The 12,762-nt window shown below is 36.0% G+C and overlaps 1 pseudogene; it reads left to right on the top strand.

Annotated features, from left to right (window-relative positions):
• Positions 1 to 7,573: 7,573 nt before the first annotated feature.
• LOC107062600 (gibberellin 20 oxidase 1-like) lies at positions 7,574 to 8,614 on the top strand (annotated as a pseudogene).
• Positions 8,615 to 12,762: the final 4,148 nt, after the last annotated feature.

Raw genomic sequence — 12,762 nt, 5'->3', positions numbered from 1 at the left:
CTTAGACCATACACAATTTCACATCATATCACATTACCTTCACATAATCAACATTACTCAAAACAACGATCATCCAACTTTGCCTACAAGGCCATGGTCACAACATGCTTATAAAGTAAACACCTCCCCACTTTCAAAGGGATAAAACCTCACAATTCTAACATCTACTACATGTATATATATAAAAAATACTAAAATCAATATTCTATTCACAACTTCATCATCATCATAAGCCTTAGGTCACAATTGCCCATTCAAGGCCAACATCCAATATATCACAATTGACCATCAATTCCTCGTAATTCAATATAAAACAATACATAAATCAATACCCCATAACAATCTACACATTAATACCACATTATTAGCTCATAATCAATAGACCCACTTTAGACTCAAAAATTGGGATTTCAAGATATGCAAGGGTTCATGGAGTTTTTGATCTTAAAACCATCAATATTAACATAAATCATTGTTTGAAATACTTTCATGTAAGAACCCAAGCTTAGAATTGAAATATGAGGATTTTAGTATTTTTGAAAAACATTGAAATCACTTTGATTTGGCTCTTTAATTGAAAGGAGAATCAAAGATAAAATCCCCATACCTTTATGATTAATTTCCTTAGGAATTTGAAGAAAAATCAGTAGGAACCCATCCCCTAGCATGAAGCTTCATCAATGTCTTCCATGGAGATCTAGAGAGAGAATTTATTTGAGAGGGAAGGTTCAATTTGGATAATGAGGTCTAATTCTAGGTTTTGGGGTTTTAACCACTTAAAATACCCTAAAATAGGTAGAATAACCGTTTATAATAAATTCCCCCAAAAGTACCCCAAACTACCCCTCACTTAGTTGGACCAGTTAAAGAAAGTCAAACTTGAGTTTTATTTTCGCAGATTTCATCGGGAAACAAGTTTGCGATGCGGAGGTGTTCCCACAAGTTCCTGGAAAATAAATTTCGAGACAGAAGACTCTGCGATACGTCCACGACGCGGACCAAACTTTTGGCCCTTGCTACGCAACGCGGACATGCTCCCGCCATGCACATTTTGCAACCTTCTTTGGCAGCTTGTTTGGCCAAGGGTTTGGGTCCTCCTCGGGGACCCTTAGGGTGGTCACGAGGAGTCGTACCCGAACGTTTTGACCCTAAAAACATTTATTAAGACACTAGGGTCACCTCCACTGATTTTAGACTCCAAACAATATATAAAAACATGAACAACATACTAGAACACACCAACACGTAAAAGACTAATTTCCGAACGTCTTGGTCGTCCCTTGATGTTTGATTTCCAAACTCTTTAAAACTGACTAAAAAGGTTATTCTTCATTATTCTAACAAGTTATTAATGCATAACACCCATGTGAGGCTCTACTTTGTCCTACTTCATTTTGAGAGGTGTTACAGAGGTATATGTTAAAATTGGATCACTCTTTAAAGTTGCCTAAGATCATCTCAAGAGGACACCTTTCTAAATCAATCAGACTAACGGGGTAAATTCTAGGTTTATTCATGCATGGTTCAAAGCAAGATAATCACACAAGGCATCTACACTTAAGTCAAACAAGATTACACACTTTCCCTAGTGTGAAATGGTCATTACAAGAGAATCAATTATATAAATCGCTAATCACAACGAGATGCAAAGAGTGCACATATTGTTTATGCAACTTTATTTGGCCTCATCATATCCGTACATTCATGTTCGTTCATTTGAGAGCAATATTCAAGTCATCGGTATTGATTGAAACCGAGACTCAAATTTGTACCAGAACATCCACTTTCAACAAAAGCAGTTGAGAAAATTTTCGAAAAACAAATTTTTTTTGAAAGGGTCAAAATTGTTTTGCAATTAAACCAAAGGAAACCATAAGCTCAAACAATCGCAAAGAAATTTTAAAAACAATTTAAAACAGACAACCCAATTGTACAAAAAAACACAAAAGGTGTGGGCCTCACCTCACCCCACCACAAAAGAAATGTGTCTGTCCTCAAATGCAAGTAACAAAATATTCAGAATCTAGAATAAAGAAAGACAAAGAGAGAGGCAAAGAGGGGATCCTATCTAAGCAGTCACTCCATCTGTCTAGGCATCAGTGCCTTGAGTATTATCGTTCTGACTCTGGTTCTCTGCTTCAGCTGCTGCGGTGAGATTGGCCTTAACCATATTATCCAAATCTTGAGCTGATCCAAAGGCATGTACCACATTGATGAACCCTCGAGTCCACGAAGGAACATTAGGGTCAATGGGAATCCTCATACTGGAACTGGCTTCCCTGCTCTTGCTCTTTGCTTTGGTCTTGTTCTACTTTTCTGCATTTCTCCTGAATTTTTTTGCTCTTATGTGTCGGGGTGGCACGTCTCTTTCTGCTACTTTGTATTTGGCCATGTCTGCAAAATCTTGAGATAACGTTAGAACGTTTTTGACAAACTAGGCAAAAATATTAAGTTGCAGATAGATGGTTAGTCTATTTGGTTTGTCGTCGAATACCTTCGGCTAGCCACGGTTAGTTCAACGAAGGTCTCACTTCAGAAGGGTTAGTGGTGCAGACATAGGGCGATTAAGATATCATTCGGTAAGTCACCGAGTGCACTTGGTGATCTCGTGCTTCTCGCCGAAAGTTACAACATCCACAACAAATAAAGCATGATAATAAGGGTAAGATAGGGCACTTAGGCGAACTGCGGAGTGGTTCGGTGAGCTTATCACAGCTCACCGAATGACACAACGTACCTACTGTTGACCCAACTTCTCAAAATCGGCCTTTCAAACCCCGAAAACACAGTTAAAGCGCAAATAGCACAAATTTGACCAAGACTTATATTCTACGAATACCACCAATTACACATTAATTCAACTAGACACATCGGAGAACAAGATTTCCAAAGTTTAAGGAAGATTATCAAATAACAATTGAAAAATTAACCAATTCTATCCATTAGAGAGGTTCAACAGATTTTAACAATATTAAAGAGTTTGCAAATAAGTATAATGCTGACAAAATAATTACGGGTATTGAGAAGCTAACCTTTTGTACTGATTAAAATGCTACCGAAAGCTATGTGGCAATGCAATCCAAATCCATGCACAAATCAATGAACCAAAATACTCCCAAAGTGCAAGAAATATAAAACTAGAGTGCAGGTGTGAGTTTGGGAATATGAAAATGTGATGGAAAGAGAATGAAGTTAGAGGTTTATAAACCTTTGACTGAAAGACCATCCAGTTTTTTTCCATTCGGCGACGTTAGTCGCACTCACTGAACCACTTGGCGAAGCGCCGAGCGATCTTTTATCCCGCCCTTTCTTCAACATCTTCAATTTTCTGGGGGCAAAATCGTCCGTCTGCATCGAGATTGGCGATGCACCGAGCTACTTTTTGAGTTCGCCGAGTTTTACAAGTGCTGCAATGCTTTTGCATTGAGCCAAACGGTGAATTCAACCGGGCTTGCCGACCTGTTTGGCGCCACGTTGAATGGATTTTCTGCTCACCAACCTTGAATTTTCAACACTTTCCTCAATTTTAACATGAAACATTAACAAACCATTATTTATAAAAATAAAATCCTACATTTACGACCTTGGGTTGCCTCCCAAGAAGCATCTCATTTAACGTTGTGGCTTGACGTAGGTCCTACCTCACTCTCTGTTATTGGAGCTAGACCTAGTGTCACTAAGTAACCCCAGCATGTCGTTTGGATGGATCTGAGGGATTGCAAACATCAAGAGTGATTTGATGTGCTGGATTGATCTAGAATGAGATCCAATTAATTGATTCAACGCTTCAACATCCTCTCTTATTTTGTTCAGCACTCGATCTTGATTGGTGATCTTTTGGAGAATGATTTGAAGTGTGTCCTCAACACGATTTTTCTCATCCTCAATAGACTTCTTCCGCGCATGAGTAGGTATGTACCTCCCTTGGCGTTTGCACTGGTTTTCCACCTCAGATATTTTGGTGGTCAAGTCATTTAGTTGAGATACAAGTGCAGCTATCTTGAAGTCACACTCGACTTCTTGATCTGCCTCAATTGGCTTGCCACCCACTCCCTCAGTCATTCTTAGAGAACCTGCATACACAAATAATAAACAAAGAAAAACAAAACAAAAAGTAAAATTAGTAAAATCTATACTAAAAAGAACAAAGACTCTAAAACCTACATCTTCATGTGATACCACTCCCCGGCAGCGGCGCCATTTTGATGCTTATCGTGACCAACGACACTAACCTACGATATAAGTGTCTATGATAGTCGATAATATAGTAACCCATCGAAAGGTTGGGGTCGTGTCCCAAGGGAGTGGTTTTTGAGGATTGATAAAAAAAAAAAATTTAGCTCTAATAATAATGGAGAAAAATTCTTGTGGTGTGACCGCAATACAAGTTTAGATAAATAGTTGGGTACATGCTTTCAATACAAAATTTGCAAGATAATAGTGACTAGGCTAAGCTTTAGATGGAAATAAGTTCCCTCTCGGGCAACTTACCCCGTTTCAAATGGGTTCCTCTCGGACACCCATTTGTCGCATGAAGGCCAGCCTACGCCTTACCCCAACTCAATCTCTCGAGCTGAGTGTTAGGATATGGGACTAGGGCTCACCCTCTCGGGCTGAACCTCATGTCGGCCCACTCCTTAGGCCATCAGTCTAGCGGTCTTGGTTTCGCGACCTCTCTCTCGAGCAGGCCGAAAACACATGGGTGGTTTTCTATTTGCAACTAGAAACCCATCAAATTAAACCACAACCACTAGGTGAAATCACCATTAAAATACATCTAACTTATCAGCAAACAAGACCCAACAATAATATCAACACATATTTGCTAAATCACATCCCAAGAATGGGGTTTTTAGCCACAAATCAAGAAATAACAAAATACACATAAAATGATATTAAAATCAAATGGGTATAAGGAATTAAACCTTGATTTATGCAAAGGAAGAAGAATGGAGAACACCCACTTCCAACTTGGGGAAGATGAAATTCTTCTTTCTTGAAGTCTCCCAAAAAACACTCTCCAAATTTGAGAGAAGATATCAAAAATTACTATTCTATTGTGAAAATTATAATAATAATTCGACTGTACTAAAATTAATAAAGATTTTAGCATTTATAGACTTTAGAAATTAGTGTTGGCGGATCGCTCGGCGAGGTTAGTCGAGGCCGCCGAATAACTCGGCGACTCTCCCTTCTTCTATCTCATCGTCGTTTCGTGCTTGCCTTCAGTATCTTCACGTTCTGGACCATTGGGCTGCTTGGCAGAACTATTCGGTGAAGCACTGACTGCTCCTTTCATCGCCTTTTTGATCCTTCTCCTCAATGCTTCGCTTACTAGAACAAAGGGCGGAGTGCGTCCCTTCAGCGAATCGCAAAGTGTGCTTGGCGATGCTCACATTTTAGCTTCTTCATTCTTTTTAGCCTTTTTGTTCCTTTTGCGCCTAAGTGTCCATGCTTCCACTAAATCTTCAAATACATGAAACTTAATAGTTTTCATCAGATATTGAGACAAAATAAGCATTTGAGGACACTATTTCTATCAAAATAAAGCCCTAAATGAGTCCAATTTGTAGACTCATCCATAAATTAGGATTATAAAACGGAACCTAATCAGTTGAGACTTCTAAGACCTTACTAAAAATGAATTACATCTGATTGGGGAAGGAAAAGACCAAAATACCCCTCACTATTTTTGGGTAACTTTCCCTAACTAGACAACCTGACTTCAAAAGGGCATATCTCAATCGTCCAAACTCAAAACTTAGCAACCTCGGTGGCATTGGAAAGATAATTCAAAGACCTTTCATTTGATATATTTTGGGCCACCTAACTCATCCTCTGCTAAAACTCATTGTCTTCGAAGTTGACCAAATATTTAAAAGAACTTTGGAATGACTTGAATGAATTCCCTTTAGTTCTTTTTGGAACTCAAGGTTCTATATCTAGTGACCTTAACACTCAAGAAATTTTAAATTCCTCGGTAAAAATCTACTCACAACAAAGGATGGTTCGAGTCTTAGTTCAAAAAAATATTCTTGGGTGTTATTGAACCCTTTTTTGAGTTATATATTTTAAGAATATTTTAAAACCAACATTTGTATTTTTGGTTGAGTTTTTGATGAAGTAAAGAGAAATTTGAGAAAGAGTATAAGATAACTATGCATTTCCCAAATGTTTCATTTTTAGTAGAACCACTTAGTTGAGGTATCCTATACCACGACCTGATACAGGACAGTTCTGGCTATGTGGGTCAGACGCTTTATAATCACCTAGCTCATACTGATGGTTGTCGGTTAGAGCATCTCCCAAATAGAGTTAAAAGTATATTTTTATTATATCACTTAATATGTTGAGTTTCGAGATGAGTAAGAATTTTTGTAAAGTTTTAATGATTTCACTTCTTTATTTCTTTACATTATGTTGAGTATATATCTACATCTATAGCCGTCGTTTCATTCAGTTATTTATTATTCATCTATATTGCATACTCGTACATTCAATGTACTGATGTCTTTGGACCTGCATCTTTTGATCATGCAGATACATGTTCTTAAGATCCTCAACAAGAGTCTTTTGAGATCACTTCATTCATTCATCATGTCTGGAGTGAGGTCTCCTTGTTTCTGGAGGACTCTAGTTTTATGAGTTGTTAGTACTAGTAGCATTTTGAGTAGTCGTAGGTATTGTCCCGATACTCGTCTATATATAGAAGAGGCTTCATAGATCGACAGGTTTGGAGAGTTATGTAGGTTTCAGATGTTCTATTTAGACTTTTGTTTCATACTCTGTATATTCAACAAAGTTTTGAGATTCAGTGAACTGTTTTTAAACGTTTCTTTCAATTTGAAGCTTATGTACGCTAGAGTTACTCTTCCGCCTATTGTCATTGAGGATGAGGGTTCATTTGGGGAACGTTATTGGTTCTCGAGTGCCGCCCACGTCTAGAGTGTAGGCTAGGGTCGTGACACTATGATTATGCTATATTGTGTGTAGATATGTCTATGTACATTCTGTAAAAAAACTATACCCCACTTTTAAGATTATGAAGTCATTCTTAGCAAACTTTTTTGACCCATTTTTTATACTTCAAAGCTTTTTAAGGAAATGTTTTCAAACTCTCATTTGAAATCTATGGTCAAACATATCTTTAAAATATTTCCTTTTTAAAATTTTGATTCAAAATATATTAAAAACTCTCTGGCCACAAATTTCGAGCACTATTAAGTCCTGCTCAACAAACTGATCAGACCCGTTCTTGATACTTGAGAACTTTTTCAAGATTTTTTTTCAAAATCTATTGTCAAACATATCTTTGAAAGTATTTCCTTTTTAAAAATGTGATTCAAACAACATATGAACTTCTATCAAAATTTTAAGAATCCTTAGTTCCTATATAATCCTTCATTTTCGCTCCTCACAATGAACTACTTCTACTTCCTTTTTCCCATTATGAAATATTGCACAAGAAATAAAAAAACCAAACGCTTGGTTACAATGACCACTAATAGTAATCACAAATAAAAAATCACCTATGCTTGGTGAGGAAAAACCATTGATTTTTTATGCATCCCATATGAAAAGTGAGCCCAACATTCTCACACAATATATATGCCCGGATGACGAGAAGCATTGTGTTGTAGCACAAGTACTTCATGTTCCCCTTATTGACTTAAGCAGTTTCTTTTCTGGTGACCTTTCAGCAGCCCAACAAGAATCTAGGCTTGTTGGTGAAGCGTGCATGAGTCATTGTTTCTTTCTTGTACATTTTACATTTCTTTTGTCTAAGACTACTGAATTCAAAAGTATTTCTTTACTTTTTAAAATTTCATGTCAAATTTAAATCAGAAGAACAAATTGAAACAAAAGGAGTATGTATTTTTCTATTTTTCGATTATGTAAAAGAATTAACCTTTTCCCTTTAATTACACAGGAATGTTTATCAAGATTATTGCAATTCCAAGGGCACACTTTCCCTTAAGATCATGGAACTCTTAGGGATGAGCCATGGTGTATAGAAGAGCCACTTTAAATAGTTTTCCAAGATAATGAATCCATAACAAGATTCAACTACTATCACCAGTGCCATAAACTAGAGCTCGCCTTCGGAGCAGGGCCTCACTATGATGCAACACCATTAACATTCTCAATTGAGATTTTGTTAGTGGACTTCAACTTTTTGTGGACAACGAATGGTACTCCATTCGTCCAAATTTCAATGCTTCTGTTGTTAACCTAGGAGTCACATTTATTGTATGCATATTTATAAACTAGAACTATATAGTAAGCTAATGTATTGTGTATTACACACAAATAATATAAGCAGAATCAATTAGACAAATAATATATTTTTAGGTGAAAAATATTATAAAATCGTTCCACATGATGCACAATGACATACATAATGAATTCTTCGATGTACAACAATAATATACCATATTTGTTGTTTGGCCTTTTGCAAGAGCTACCAAATAGTAGATAGAAAAGTTGCTTGCTTAGAGAAGTGGTTAACAACAAGACTCCTACAAAATCACTTTCTTTTTTTCCTTGTCCAGACAAAGATAAGGTGGGGAATCCACAAATAGAATTGGTTGACTACAACAACCCTCGACTATAATCTAACTTCACATTGCCTGCTCTCATTGAGTTTATTACAAAAGGATCACAAAGCGGATACGAACACTCTTCAAGATTTATCGATGTTCTTTCAAGACAATAATGTAGAAGCTTAAGAGCTATCCATAGGAGGTTTAAGATTAAAGGCTTTGTAATCTTTTGTATATATGTTGAATCTTTGATTTAGAACTACAAATATTCTTGTTGCAATAATTCTATTAAGTCAGAGACCTAGTATTTAGGAGTTGATTTCTATTTTAGTTTGATTTTTAGTCTGTAAATACATGTCTTATGTTAGTCAATAATATAAAGTTATTTAGTGCAATAAATATTTTATCCTTTAATTTCTCTTTCATTGTTATTTCCCTGCATTTCTTTTCTGTCAAAACTAATAGGTGGGATCTAGAGCTATTTTTCTTAAGGGACCTTTGAGTGAAGAGATAGATTTCAAAAATAGTATTTCAAGAATGCCTCATATTGTTTTTGGTAATGAAAATTACAATTATGTGTTGTGATAATGGAAACTTACTTGGATGCCCTTGATCTTAACGAAGGAAGCCACAGAAGAGGATTATGAAATTAATCCGCTACAAAATTATCGATGAAGTTCATAGCTAACTTATAGTTTTTGTGTGTCTTAGGAGGAGCATTTTTAATAGGAAGACCTTTCAAGAATCGATTGTGGTCATCTAAACCACATTGATTGCCCCAAAGAGTTGAATAGGATCCAGAACACTTGCTCCATTTGCAAGAGAAAAGTTGTTATTATTTGCCATTTTAAATTGAGAATTCATGCATTCCTTTGTAACTTCACTACAACTAGGCAATAGGCCCAGTAACTTGGTTTTTGTGGTATCTTTCTACATCATTTAATTTTGGCAAAACTCAAAAAAGTTCATCAAAACTTCAAAATTAAAAATCGTTCTCAATCATAGAACAATGGTCCTTTAGTTTTTCTAGTTAGTAAGTTATATGTTTTTTCTTGATTTTTCAAAGCTAAATATAACTAAGTACTCATGTTTCATGTTTTGAATTGATGATATACGACATATTTGATTTTTATTGATAATTGATGTAGATTTTGAATACCTTTTTTATTGTAACTATCTTATTTTTTCTTGATATAATTACTAATCTTTATTATTCAGTTTGCTATGCTATGTGCACTGGATTGTTTGCATGTCCTTGTACTGTTAATAAAGCATAATTACGATGTGATATAAGTTATGAATTTCTTATCTTAATTTCCAGACTTGTGTGCTTTCTATGTGAATACACCAATATGCATATCTATGTTTGTAACCAAATAATTTTAGGTAAACACATGTATGTAAATCGTTATAAGGGTGTAGTATCTGATAACAACGTATAACTCTCTCTTATTCCAAATAATTTCAAAAAAATTCTTTTCATATTTCTCTAAGTAAATATTCAACTCCAAAAAAATGCTCTTAAATTTTATCCAAATTTAGTGGAGTGTGATATTAGAACAATGTTTTTTTTCTAAAACTTGAGTATCTGACTAAGTTATTTTACTCTATAAAATATACTTAAAGTTATCATTTTGTTGTCTGAAAAATCAAAATATGGACTGTTCTTTGGGCTTTAGAAGTTCTTTATTACAATTTGTTCATGATTTTCTTCCTAGAAATTTAAACTCGGAATTATGATATTATACGTAGATGGATTTAAGATTTAAGATTTGAACTAGATCAGTTCAACCTTTAAGTCTTTAATATTCTTAATGTTGATCTCATTGTACATATAAAATTATGTGTTCATATTTAGTATTCTTTTTGAAATTTTAATAGTTTTAGTTGTTTTTCACGTATATATCTATATTTCATACTGAAAATACTGGGTTTAGTTGGACCTATTTTCACTCCCCGAGCTACCCCCTTGACGTAAACATGAGACTTAGGATCACAAGTAACCCCAAGCTAACCCTGAAGCTGGCATATCATGAGCATACTAAAAACAACTGAATAAAGAGATACTATGTGGAAGCTAAAACATGAGATAACTGAAACATTGAGAAATACCCAATACTAATCTGAATATATATAAAACTACTAAGAGTTCAATGATACTGAACATTCAGTCAAAACCACTACTGAATCTAATACTATGTCTGAAAAAGCCTCTACTAACTAGAGTTGCTGGGATATGCCCTAAACTAACTCAAGAAAAAACTGAAATATTGAAAGAAAAGACTGAAATAGAAGCATGTTTGTTGTCCTCGGATAATGAGAACTCACCATTGAAGCTGCTGAATACGGACCAATAAGTCGATCTAAGCATGATCTAGATGCTGAGTACCTGAACCTACATCATGAAATGATGTAGCGCAGAGTATGCATCAGTACTTAGAATATAACATGTTGAGCTAAATACAATGACCAAGTACTAATTATAAAAATAACATGTTGGAACTGAATATTGACGTATATATTGGAAACCTGGTCAAATGCACTAGAGTTTGACTGTGGAAGCTACTATTAACTGATACAAAACCCCGTTAGCTAATAGCGGAATCCGATGAATATGCCAATCGAGAGGACCCAAAATATGTTGCGAGGGGTATAAAGGCATGACTGATGTGATCACTAAATATGATGCCCATAGAGGGGACTTGTAAAACTATGGGGGCATGTAGTTCTGGGACTATGAGGTTACGCTAAACCCTAGTCCACTCGGTGCTTAGCCTACTCCCAACTATAATTGTGTTTGATATAACATGACTGAAATACTGGATAGCTCAATATTCTTACATGCAAATCTGAGAATGCAACATTTATGAACTGACAATGTAACATTCGAAACTAGAGCATGTATATCTATTTAACTGACGTAGCAAGTGTAATTCATGAACAAAGAGAATCTACATCACTAGGGTTCTAAATTTTATGCAAACAACTAAGCCAAGATTTCACGAAAACATGATAATCTTATTAGGAACACTATAACAGCTAAATCATAAAAAATATCTAAGAATTTAGAAACCTTAGGTCTAAACAAGATATAGCAAAACAAGAATTTGACTGAATTCTAGGGACCTAGTGGATGAAAGGAACCCACTAGTGAAATCCCACATACTTGGTGATGAAATATAAGGAGAAATCCTTCGATTTCAGGGCTGGAACTGGAGAAAACTTGTTGCGTCTTCATGAGAGTGCTATCGACTCTTTCTTCTCTTTTGCTCTATATTTTGATGAAATTTGGTGAATGGATCGATTAGAGTATGTTCTGATTAGAATAATAGGATTAAACTGAGTAAAATGACGTAGTTTAGGGATTAAACAACGTAGTTTAGGTGTCCAAAGCATAGAGGAAAAGACCAAATCTACCCTAACTTAAAAGTTGACAGAGCCATCGACGGATCTAACCGATAGACCTGACCGATAGACCGTAGGTTGACTGACCATCCTACATGTTATCTCGTCGTTTGACATCTGAGGCTGGATTGAGGGTCACAATCCACGGACCCTGGACCACGGACCGTTGTCTGACCTACGGTCTATAGGTCCGGTCGTGGGTCGTGCCTTCACTAAATTTTCTGGGTGGAATTGAGGTGACCAACAAAGGATCCCACCTACCGTCTGTGCTTCAACCTACAGTGCGTAGGTGGCCTCCGTCGGTGACACCTGCAACTTTTGAAAATCTGCAATTTGCCCTTTCTTGATCTGAGGTGTTACATTATCTCCTTCTTGGGAACATTTGTCCTCGAATGAAGACTAAACTAGCTGAGTATGGAGGGAAGAAGTTGTAATCCCTACCACTAAGTAATAGAAACTTAAATATAAGTGAATTGAGTTCCAAGAATCATGCAAATATGCTGAAATGCTAGAACAACTGGATGAACAACGTACTGAGACTGAAATTACGCAAGAGTAACTAAGAGACTGGAGATGAACTATTACCTAAAGCTGAAGTGGAATGGGAAGGAAAGAGATGAGGATACATAGCCTTCATGGCCACTTGTGCTTCCCAAGTAGCTCCTTCTACAAACTGACTCCTCTACAAAATATTCACTGAAGCGACTTCTTTGTTTCTCAACCTACAAACTTGACGGTCAAGAATCTTAACTGGCACCTCTTCATAAGTTAGACTATCCTTCACAACTACACTCTCTAATGGTACTATCGATTC

This window comes from Solanum tuberosum, unplaced genomic scaffold (genome assembly GCF_000226075.1).
Source record: "Solanum tuberosum cultivar DM 1-3 516 R44 unplaced genomic scaffold, SolTub_3.0 scf00012, whole genome shotgun sequence".
In the NCBI taxonomy this organism is placed as follows: domain Eukaryota; kingdom Viridiplantae; phylum Streptophyta; class Magnoliopsida; order Solanales; family Solanaceae; genus Solanum; species Solanum tuberosum.
Note: the sequence above shows the minus strand (reverse complement) of the source record. Positions and strands in the feature narration are given on the sequence as shown.